The 12,873-nt window shown below is 34.4% G+C and overlaps 1 long non-coding RNA gene across 1 annotated transcript; it reads right to left on the reverse strand.

Moving 5' to 3' along the window:
* Positions 1–6,492: 6,492 nt before the first annotated feature.
* Positions 6,493–10,502, reverse strand: LOC116420528. Its single transcript, XR_004230872.1, has 3 exons — positions 10,209–10,502; positions 6,968–7,088; positions 6,493–6,717 (listed from the first exon to the last, which is right to left on the reverse strand). It is a non-coding gene; the product is annotated as an uncharacterized LOC116420528 (long non-coding RNA).
* Between the last annotated feature and the right edge of the window lie 2,371 nt (positions 10,503–12,873).

Here is a 12,873-nt window from a genome sequence, read left to right on the forward strand (position 1 = left end):
TCAATTGGTGAATGGCTGAACAAGTTGTGGTATATGAAAATAATGAATATTATTGCTCTATAAAATGATGAACAAGCTGATTTTAAAAAGGCCTAGAAAGATTTACACCAAATATTGATCAAAACAAGTAGAACTAGGAATGCATTGTACATAATAATAGTAAGAATGTGCAATGATCAACTATGAAAAACTTGGTTCTTCTCAATGGTCAGTGATCCAAAAAATCCCAATAGACTTCAGACAGAAAATACCATCTGCATTCAGAAAAAAGAACTAAGGAAACTGAATGTAAATCAATACATGCTATGTTTACTTATTTTTAAAAAAATCTCTCCCATGGTTTTCCCTTTTGCTCTGATTTTTCTCTCTCAACATGATTCATAAAGCAGGATGTATTAAAAATAAATAAATTTACTTAAAAGAAAAAAATTATCTACTCCTAAAATTCTGAGAATGGTCTAGTACTGTTTAAAAAATATGACAGTGGGGCACAAGTGTAGAGAATATGTGGCAAAGGGATACTTCCCACATCTGGCGCTAGAAGTCTTTATTTGAAGAGTCCTCAAGAAGTTCCTCTTGGGTGTAGTTCCTTGCTGGGTAGGAAGCCCATCTGGGCTACAAGGTTCCATGCCCTTGTTGAGTCCATAGCTGACACTTCTCTTTGTCATGCGGTGTCTTGCTCCCTGAAGCTGTCTCTTCTTGGATAACTACTGCTTAGTGTACATTTGCTTTCAGTATTTCCCCACTTTTGATGCAGATGCTGCTGTCATTCACTGCCACTATTCAGTTCTGATCAATAATGGAACCTACAATGGGGCCTCTGGATCTTTTGAACTCTCAAGGTTGTCTGAGCACTCCCATTATCAGATGCATTTGTCTAAGACCAGAAAAGAACAAAAAGAAAGGGGACTGTGTGCTCACAGGCCTGCACCTGGGTGTGGGGAAGACAATTGCTTCCTCACTTCCCCTCTTGCCACAGTTAGAGTCATCCTTATCCTTCAGAGCCAGAAAGAAGAGAGCAAGGGAAGGGTGAGTTGCTCCTTTTCAACATCCATTTACTTCTAGCCCAGCAATCAATTAAATAGCTTTTGTTCATCATCACAAAGTATAACCCCCCGAGTCATCATAACCAGAAGTAGGTTCACCTCCAAGTTTCCATGCTCTGCAAGCTCAGCATTGTTTTGATTTGTATTTTCTTAATTCATGATCTGTAACAATTTTTCATATGGTTGTTGATAATTTGCAATTCTTTTGTGAATTTTGTTTATATTCTTTTGACTACTTATGTGTTATGGAATGATTCTTAGTCTTATACCTTTGATATTAGTTCCTCACAGATCTTGAAGATTACATTTCCATCAGAGATAGTTGATACAAAGTTTCACCTCTCTCCCATTGACAGATTTCTTTCTTATTCTGGCAACACTGATTTTGTTTGTGTCAAGCTTTTCAATTTCATGCCATTGAAATTACCTGTTTCATCTTTCATGGTCATGTCTGGTTTGGTTAAGAATTCTTTCCCTAACCATAGCTGTGAATATAATAATATCTCACTCTTTTCTAACCTTTTTTTATTATGTGATCTTTCACATTCAATTGTTTTGCTTACCAGCTGTGTGACTGTGATCAAGTCACTGACTTCTATGAATCTTAGTTTTTTCATATGTAAAATGATGATAGGAATATCTATAATGCCTCAGAGGGACGGCTATGACTCATGAGATAAGGATATATGAATGTCATTTTTTATTATCTCCAATCCTCAGCCTAGAGTACCTAAAAAATTCAGTAACTGAAATTCTTTAGGGAACATTTATTTAATGTGTCTCTATTTTACAATTCCACTATAACAATGTTCAAATTATATGATTCATTATAAATCGAATATTGAATACCAGTATGGATCATTAAACTTTCTCAGTGTTATTTACATTTAAATTAATTAATTTCAGCACATAAAATATAATTATTTTGGTCATTCCCTCCAAGTCACTATTAGGATTCTTTGTCTGTTCACTTTTCCTCTTATATACAGTGCATATTTTCTTCTTTGCTCTCTTCTCTTTTTTGTTTGATATTATTTCATTAAAGGCTTTCTAGATTTTTGTACATTCCTCAAAGCCGTCAATCTCAACTGCATTATTGCATTCACTGATATACTGACAAACAGAACTGATTCCAGTTGAGGATTGTTACAGCACAGAATGTCATCATGCCAGAGTCAGAGCAATTTTCTGTCTTCTGGTTTTCCATAGTGTTAAGGGAAGGGGAACATGTGGCAGAGATGAGTTTGTTGCGAGTTTCTGGTTTGGCTTGTGCAGCCCTACCTGAAGGACACAGAGAGAATCAGAAAGCTCAGTGAATGAAACTCTAGGCTTGGAGTTAGGAATACCAGAGTTCAAATTTAGTTTTAGATACTTCCTAGCTATGTGACTGTAGACAAGTCATTTAATCTCTGTTTACCTCAGTTTCCTCATCTATTAAAGGTGATAATAATAACATCTACCTCCCAGGATCAAATGAGATGTATTTAGCACAGAGATTTAGCACATGATAATTATTATATACATGTTAGCTATTATTATTATATTATTGATAGGTGTTAGGTAAGGAGGTACTAAGCCTTAGGGATTAGAGATTAGCCTTTTCTGTGTCAGTTTATTGTGTGTTTTTTTAAAACTACATTAGGGTTCTTATATTCTAGACTTTGAAGATATCTGAAATTGCTTTTTTTTCAAATGTGAAATTTTTCTTTTGGGGAGAGATTTTGAGAGATCATGAGAATCAGAGAAAGTGTCTAGCTTTCCTTGGTCAAGTCCGATCTTCCTCAATTCAAAGTCAGTTCTTTGACCGCTTCCAAATGAAATATTTATAAAAGTGCTTAGCACGGTGCCTTGCATTATAGTAAATATATAGTATTTATATAGTAGACACTATATAAATGGTTATTCCCCTTTCCTCTCTCTTTCCCTCCATTAAAATGGCAGTCTTCAATAAGTATTATTATACTTATTTTTCAGATGAGGAAACTGAAGTTCATTGAAATATAGTGACTTGTCTAAAATCACACAAATACCAAGTGGCAGAGCTGAGATTTGAACTCCAAACTTATGGTTGTCTTTTTGTTAAGTGGTTGTCTATTATGGACTGCCTGATATGAGAGTCATGATCATATTTGGTGAACTGAAGCAAAAAATATATTCCACAAGATATTTTTAATTTTTTTACTGGTATTTTGTTTTTTCCTTACTTTTATTTTTGAATATATTCTTACTATCTTCCCCTAGCAAACCATCCTTTGTAACAAAAAATAAAAAATAGGAAAAATAGTTCAGCAAAATTAACCAACCCATATAAGATATAAGATGTTTCACATTTGTGCTCCCAGTCTTTATAAAGAAATTATACTTTTAAAATACAAAATATCCCCCTTTGTTGCATCCTTTTCTAGTGCAGAGATTACTCAGAGTTTTTTTTTTTTTTTGAAGCATTAAATGTTAGTACGGCATATTAGAAAGAGCCCTCAGAAAAGCTGGATTTAATTCCTGCCTCTGGCCTTATTAGTTGTTTGACTGCCCAAAGGCAGTTTTTGAACCATATTTTTTTCTTCTCAAAAATAGGGATAATCGTGCTTGCATTCGCTACTTCCAAGTGGTTGGTGTGAGGGAAGAGCTTTGTAAACCTTAAATCAGTATAAAAATATAATTTGTCTTTGTGGATAAGTGCTTTTATTTTTACTCTGAGAAGTAAGAAATTTACTGATGGAAAAGCCTGGAAAGACTTATATGAACTGATGCTAAGTGAAGCGAGTGGAACAAAGAGAACATTGTACACAGCAACAAGAAGATTATGTGATGATTAACTGTGATGGACTTAGTTCTTTTCAACAGTGATTGAAGGCAGTTCCAATGAATTGTGATGGAAAGTGCCATCCATATCCAGAGAGACAACTACGAAGACTGAATATGTATCAAAGCATAATATTTTCACTTTTGTTGTTGGCTTGCTTGTTTTTTTCTCATTTTTTCCTTTTGATCCGATTTTTCTTGAGCAGCATGATTACTATGGAAATATGTTTAGAAGAATTACACGTTTAACCTCTATCTTGTTGTCTTGGGGACGTGGGGAAAAAAAGAGAAAAGTTTGGAACACAGGGTTTTGCAAAGGTGAATGTTGAAAACTATTTTTGCATGTGTTTGAAAAATAAAATACTATTAAAAATAAAATGAAAAGAAATTTACTGATGAAACAAATTAATTATTAGACCCTCTCTGTTATTGTTGACTTTTATTGTGCTCAAATATAGGCCACTGGAGAAACTAAGTCACAAAAGATGAAAGAATGCTTTTTTTTATTTTGCAGAAATCAAATTAGTTTTCAGTATTCAAGTAAATGTAGCAAAACTGATGATTTGCATTTGTAAAGGAGTATAATTGTAGAATTTCAGAACTAGAAGAGATCTGAAAGGTCCTTTATGCTAAACCTCTGTGTTCTGCAGATGAGGAATGGAGGCTGAGAGAAATCAGACCATACTTTAGAGCATTGTATTCAGTTCTGGCTACAATATTTAAGGTGATAACTGACTGGAAAACAGAAGTAGAGTGTTATAATGGAAGGAATCAAAACACCCAAGTTCAAAGCCATCATGTATTACCTGTGTTCTTTGCAAAATCCCTGAACTTTAATGGGTTTAAATTTCTTCATCTGCAAAATGAAGAGGTTGGATTGGGTGATGCAGTCATCTTCCAGACTCCTTCCAGTTCTCAGTCTGTGATCCTTTATTCTAAAGAGGGATTACCAGTGTGATAAAGATCACTGGAAATTATCCTGTATGAGGATTGATTGAAGGAAGCACATTATCTTGGAGAATAGAAAACTTAGGGAGAGATATGAAAACTGTTTTTTAATAAGTTTATGAAGAGTGGGCCTGTTGAAGAGAGATTATATTTATTCTGTTAGACCGTGGAGGGAGAAGCCAGCAGCATAAAGTGGAACTTGCAGAAAGGCAGATTTAGGCCACATGTGAGGGAAATTTCCTAATGATTATAACCATTAAATATGGAATGGGCTGCCTTGGGCGAGAGTGGAGATTTTTAGGGGAAGTCTGGGTGAACACTGAGTGCTGGAGAAAGTATTCATTTTCAGGTACAAGTTGATTTTGATGGCCTCAAAAATCATGTCCCATTATGATTCTATGAAATGACTTGCTTAAGATTTCACACTTTGTTAGTGGCAGAATTAAAATTGAAAATTATACTTCCCGATTCCAAGGCTGGGCTCCTTTGATATATATCATATTTTATTTTGTATATTTATTATATAATATATAACAATTTTATAGAAAATGAAAATATATGATTTTCTGACATTTCTGAATTTTCTTTAAAGTCTATATTATTAATAATGTAGGAAAGGAGAGTTTCAATGAAAAATTATTTGCGTGACATTTTATTTATGAGGTAGTAGGCTGGTATAGCAATGAGGCAAGGACAAAATTCTTTAAAAGCTGTGAAGCTTTTTTTATTATTCCTTTTTTCTTTTTGGTAAGAGCAAAGAGAATGGGAAAACAAATACATTTGTGAAAAAAAAATAGCCAGGATGTATCACTACTAGCCTTTGGATAAATTTAGTGAAAGATAAGAAAAATGTCTTTTAAGTAACAACTTATGTATTATGGTTTTCCTCATGATAGATCAGTGAGACAGAGTACTTGGTTTACTATTTCAGAGTCAGATTGACTACTTTGCCCCCTCAGGGTTCAGGGATTACAAGCATACTTCCTTTTATGGTGTTTTACTTTATTATGCTTCATAGATATTTCATTTTTTATATATTGAAGGCTTTTGGCAAGCCTGCATTCAGTAAACCAATAGGTGCCATTTTTCCAGAAGCATGTGCTCACATTATGTCTCTATGTCACATTTTGATAATTCTTGCAGTATTTCAAACTTTTTTCATTATTATTATATCTGTTATGGTTATATATGATCAATGATCTTTGATATTACTATTATAATTGTTTTGGGGTACCATGAACTATGTTCATATAAGAAGGCAAAATTAAGTGATAAATGTTTATTCTGATTGTTGTTTCCTATCTTTCTTGCTCTCCTGGAGCCTCCCTATTCCTTGAGGCAAAACAAAATTGAAATCAATTAATAACCCTACAAAGGACTTAAGTGTTCAAGTGGAAGGAAGAATCGATTGTTGGGACAAACTTCATTATTGTCTTAATCTAAGAAATTGCCAGTCACCCCAACCAGCAACAAATACCACCCTGATCAGCCAGCAACCATTAACATCAAGGCCAGATCTTCCATCAGCAAAAAGATTATGACTTGCTGAAGAATCAGGTAATGGTTAGCATGTATTTTCTTAACAATAAAGTATTTTAAAATTAAGTTTTATATATTGGGTTTTTTAAGACTTAATATTATTACACACTTTATAATAGACTACAATATGGAATAAAGATAACTTTTATGTGTACTTGGAAACTCACTTTATTGCAATATTTCTTTCTTAATTATAAAATCATGTTATTATAAAAATAAATATATTATTTATTGCAATCATTTTATTGCACTGGTCTGGAACTGAACCTGCAATATTTGACATGTGTCTACATTTCTGACGGCCTGGGGTGGTCTTCTCGGCTCTTGTCAGCTTAAGCCCCATTCTTGGTCTTCCCATATTAGCTCTCTTTGACTAGCACCCCTATTTAACCAATTAACATCAATTAGGTTTTGTGAAACAATATTTATTTCAAAAATACAGCAGGAATAGTTTTATAAAAATTCCCCTACACACACACACACACACACACACACACACACACACACACACACAAACACATTTTCCTATCATTGTGGTCTTTGGGGAGAGTGAGCTCAAACTTAACATAATTTCTACATAGCATTGATTCTACTATGCACACCACTACTGGATGGTCTCTTATCTCAGTTACCATTAGGCTGAGTGCTGAATCCTCAATCCTTGGGGTACTGGTACTAGATTTGTTGGCTAAAAAATGGCATGGTTCTAACTCATGGACCTTTTGAAAGTGACAAGACTTCAGTATCCTCTACCTAAAACAAACAAACAAAAAAAACAAGTGTCCAGGCAAAGAATGAAGTCCTGTATTTGAGGACCACCTGTTGGTCTTAGATTGAGTAGGTTTAAGACCTCTCCCCCTTTATGACATTGTCTTTTATCTCACCAGAATGTTGTTAGGCAGGGCAAAATCACACAAAGAGGAAAGTACAGGATAGACTAGTATCTTTTGAATGTCCCTTATCTTAATATCCTTCTTCCCCCAAATCCCAAGTTCTCTATAAATATAGCTAATCAAGGAGATTCATTACCACATGGTTAATAGATGGGAAACAATTATAGAACATCTGCACAAATTCCAAATCTTTCTAATATAGTTCCATTACATGTCACCATGATTATGGGAGTTCCCCAGTCTCTTCTACATTATATGAACTTCTACATAATATGAATTATATTATATTATGATCATGCCAGTGCCTGTACATAAGGGTTGTGCTCATTGGTGAATCCCCCATTACACAATATCTTCATTTTACAGATAAGGAAACTGAGGCTCAGAAAAGCTAAAAGTAATACAACTAGTAAATGTCAGAGTTGGGATTCACATTTAAGTCATCTGCCACTATGAACATTCTGTGACTGACAAATGTTTAGCAACTGACTCTCTGGGAAAAAAAAAAAAGTATGATATACTTTTAGATTTAACCTGCATTATTAACATTTCTCCATCACTTTAAATCTAGCCAAGTGACAGAACAATAAATCAAGTCTTGATTTGCAGAGTGTGCCAATTTCTGAAGTATTAAATCTCACATTGAAAATTCAGCAATGAACTCTTACAAAATGACTCTAGCACATGCTTGCATGATTTCAAGTCTAAAAGCTCTTTTAATTCTACTGAGCAATTAATCAATCAGTCATCAAACTTTTATTAAACACTTACTATGTGCCTAGTAATATAAAGTGCTTAAAGATACAAAGATAAAAATGAAACAGTCCCTGATTCCTTGGAGTTATCATACTGTCTCTAAGAGCTGTAGAAAGATATCAAATGGCCAAAAGAATTATGTATTTAGTGGACTTTAAGATAGTTCTCATTTATAATTTATATACTGGTCATTATTGTATTCTGAAAGTTCCTTATTTTAGTGATTTTTGTTGTAATTTTCTACTTTGTGGTTGCATCTGAGATTTTCTTTCTTTCTTTTGCTGAGGAAATTGGGGTTAAATGACTTGTAAAGGGTCACACAGTTAGGAAGTGTTAAGTGTCTGAGGCTACATTTGAACTCGGGTCCTCCTGACTTCAGGGCTACTGCTCTATCCACCGCACCACCTACCTGCCCCACATTTGGAATTTTCTTGAAAAAAATAGGTTGCCATTTCCTCCTCCAGCTCATTTTACAGATGAGGAAACTGAGTCAGATAGTTAAATGACCTTCCCAGGGTCACACAACTAGTTTCTGAGGCCAGATTTGAACTCAGAAAGAAGGGTCTTTCTGACTCCACGAACACTATGCCGCCCAGCTGCCCATTTCTATGATTACTTTTTACTCAAAGCTTTTTTTTTTTTTTTTTTTTAAAGCATTTTATCCAAACCATTCTTAGAATCTTCATTCCTTGTTGCTGTTATTTTGAGAGTCCTTGGAGGGATCTCAGGGGACTGAAATGCAAGTTCAATCTGTAGGATATAGAGTCACCATCTCAGCTGCTGGAAAAAATGAAAATCTGGTCTATGTCAATTTGGGTTACTTATGGATAGTCCTGAAGATTGAAGGAAAGGAAGGGAGATTTGGTGGGTAAAGAACGCAAAAGCCCACTTGATTTGATATGCCTGGATTCTATGAGAGAAATAGTTATTTCAAACGCAGAAGGGGCCACATGTTGCTTCTAGCCATGCATGTCTGTTTCATGAACATTTTGGGATTGTTCAACATAAAAATCATCACACCCAAGACAAACAACCCATATCTAGTGTGATCTTTTCCAAAGCAATAAAACGATTTTTATAGTAACACCACATTTTTCCAGAGGTCACTTACCTAGCAACCTTCCCTAGATACACTTGAGAACAAGCAAGTCAGTTTTTATATCTCTTTGTCTCTCTCTCTCTTTTTAATAAACCAAAGAAATCATTTTTGTCATTTTTTCATAATAAAAAGGAAACTATGACTACTTGTTTTTATTTTTCATGATCTTTGCCATTTCCGAATTTAATGTTATATTGATCTTATATACTTATTTTAAACATGCACACATGTACACATACTACACATCCTTATATACTTATATCAAGCTGTGCAGCTGAGGCTGTTATTCTGATCTAAATAGATGATTTTTTTGTAATGCAAATCTATTAAATCTATTATTTCACCTTTTAAAAAATGAATGCTATTAAGAACTTTATTCAATGATCTTTTCTTCATTTAGATGTCACTGATAGGGATAGAGAAGAAAAGAAGCTTTTCCTTCCTACTGATCCATCCTTTCAGAACTTCTGGCTATCTGATCGGGTATCATAGAGACATGGTTTTATTGACAGGCCATTTTATTTTATGTCAAGTGGGATTTAAAATATCTCTACCTATAGAGATAGGAGACAAAGCCCTGATCTACAGTCTCCCCGTTATTATGGCTTGAGGCCCTTGCTACTGCTTTTCTTAGCTTTGAGGAATACATTCGTGATCCTTTTCTTTTACTAAAAGGTAAATAATTAGGTGCCTCCTCTTTTCTTGATGGAAAGCCAAATCCAGATTTATATATATACTTAATAAAAATAATAAATAATAACATATATTAACACATTAAATCAAATGCATAAATAATACATCACATCACATATATAAACCTGGATCATACTCTTCCCACTAATGTTTTCCATAATTTTGTTGAAGAGTGGACACATGCTTAATGAACCTGGCAAAGAACATTCATATGCTTACAACAGCTTAGAACTCTGGAGATTTGAATGTTACTGGTTCATCCAGGACCATGTTACCATACAAAACTGCTTCTTTGTTTTTGGTTTGACTGAGGACCTTCACCACTTTTCAGCTGGGGAAATTCTTTTTTTTTTTCCTCAAAAATAGCCTTTAACAAGCTCTTTTAGTTAACTACCACCTTAAAAAGAACATGTAAAAAGTCTTAGCTCTTACCAGTCTCTTTAACTACAAAGCTCATCAAACTAGCTCCTTCTAGGCTATGGGAACCCATTCTGCCAGATGCTGTTCTGTGAATTCAAAATGAAACTCATCATTATGCAGGGCAGGTTGTCTCTCTTAACGAGGTACCAAGGATGCTAGAGCTGCTGCAAAACCTCCTCTGCTTTTCCTTCTCAAGTCAGAGGTGGCAAGAGTAACACGAAAAGCTTCACCTTTCTCCAACACCAGGTGGCGCTTAAGGGCAACAACTGTCACTAGAACTCTTGGCCAATGAAACTAATTCTGACTAATCAAAAAATCACTCTGTAGAAGCTGGAATATTCCCTTTCAGGGGCTACAGCCCCTGTTGGTGTCTCCTCTTGTCTTCAGTGTCTTCAACCTATGTTCTTGTCTTCCCTTCCCTTTCAATGGATTCAGTGGATTAAGTGAGAGCTTGTAAATTCTCAGTGACTCATTTTTTTTCTTTAAAAAATTCACTACTCCCCAAATCAAATTTCTCCTGTCAAATCAAAGCCCTTGTTCAATCATAACTTAAGGTCTCCAAATATTTATATTTTTTGTCTTATTAATTTTACCCTCTAGTCATAATTTTTCAATATTCAGTTCAATAAACTGGATAAATTTAAGTTGTAATTTATTATAATCATCAATTCATTTACATATATAAATTAGAATTAGAATTTATTAAGTACATACTATATACTGGGCACAGTGCTAAGCTCCAGGGATACAAATAAAGAAAAAAAAAACACAGTTCCTGCCCTCAAAGAGTTTACAATCTAATGGGAGAAGACAATACACAAAAGGAAGCTAAAAACTGAAGGGGAGGGAAAGGGAGTCATCAGGGGGTATTCATTAAGAAGATCCGGTTCCTTGGAGTTGAAATTAAGCAGAGCTGCTACAGGAAAATAGTGTCTATTTGGAAAGTTCTAAAAGATCTGAGCCTCAAATTAATTGGGAGGAGTTTATTGCTCTGTTCTCCAGCTGAGGTCTGGACCTGCCCACTGAAGGATTTTGGTACCATCCCAAATCCTGATCATGAGTGAGGACTGAAGGGGGTGGAATTCTTGAAGATAGTCTAACGGGAGTCCATTTATTCAGCCTTATATACCTTAATACATTTACATAACTATAGCAGACTGTGTGTGCTAACTATATACTGCACATGCAAGACCACATAAACAATTTGCTATTGTGTGCAGATGTTTCCTTGCCACTTTAGTATAACTCTGCTTTAGTTAACAACACAGATTGTCACGCCCCCTGATTTCTTAGGAAGGTCCAGCCACCTCCAGAGGTGATGGGGAGCCAAACCAGACACATGATCAGAGCTCCCTTTACTGGACTAAAGGGTTTTATACCTCAACTAGGGTTCCCCACTATCTGCAACCCTTTACAGGTATCCATCATCATACCTAAACTCTAAAGTCTCCAATGAGGCTGTTTAGTCTGTCTTTTTTGGTACCCTTGAAACTATGTTTCTTCATGTTCATATTTTTCTAGTTTAAAAAAAATAAAATATCATTCTCTACCTCTTTATAATATTAAATGGTTCCTATAGAAGTGAAGCATTACTCCACATTGTTTAAAAAGAAAAAAGAAAAAAAAAAAGAGCTAATTCCTTAAATCTGCACCAAAGGTCATTTTCTCTCCAAAACTATTTAAAATCCAATTTCTAAGCTATGTTTCTCCACATACATATTTTAGCAGCATATAGACACTGTAAGCAAAATTCTTTTTCTACTTGGATTAAGTATCAAGATGCTTATTGGTAACAAGGGTATATGTTATATCCTTTGAGAATCAATAAAAATTTCTTCTTTTACATGAAAATACCTCTTTTTTTCATTATTAATTGCTCCAAATAAAACAGGTCATAAAGAGACAGCAGCCTTGTTTTACATATACATTTTAAATTAAAATTTTTATTTTCTTCAATTATTAAGCATGGTTTTTTTTCCATCTCTTCCCCACTACTGAAAAAGTGAAAAATGAAAGCTTTTATTAATCCATTACCCTTCTGTTAGGAATAGGTGGCATTTTTCATTGTTGATTCTCTGATCAACAATTATGAATGATTATTGAAGTTCTTTTTTAAAAATAGTATTTTATTTGTTTTTCTCAGTTACATATCAAGATAATTTTAGCATTGATTTAAATAATAGCTTTTTATTTTTCAAAATACATGAAAAGATAGTTTTCATTATTCACCCCTGCAAAACCTTGTGTTCCATATTTTTCTCCCTCTCTCCTCAATTTCCCCTTTCCCTAGATAACAAATAATTTAGTGTAAGTTAAATATGTGCAATTCTTCTAAACATAGATCCACATTTATCATACTACACGAGAAAAATTAGATCAAAAAGGGAAAAAAATGAGAGGAAAAAACAAGCAAGCACACAACAACAAAAAAGGTGAAAATATGTTATGATCCACACTTAATTCTCACTGTCCTCTTTCTGGATGCAGTTGGCGTTCTCCATTCCAAGTCTTGGAATTGGCCTGAATCATCTCATTATTGAAAAGAGCCATGGCCATCACAATTGATCATCACATAATCTTGTTCTTGCCATGTACAATGTTCTTCTGGTTCTGCTCATTTCACTTAGCACCAGTTCATTTAAGTTTCTCTAGGCCATTTTATCTCCTGTGATCCTCT

The sequence above is a fragment of the Sarcophilus harrisii genome, chromosome 1 (assembly GCF_902635505.1).
Source record: "Sarcophilus harrisii chromosome 1, mSarHar1.11, whole genome shotgun sequence".
NCBI classification, from domain to species: Eukaryota; Metazoa; Chordata; class Mammalia; order Dasyuromorphia; family Dasyuridae; genus Sarcophilus; species Sarcophilus harrisii.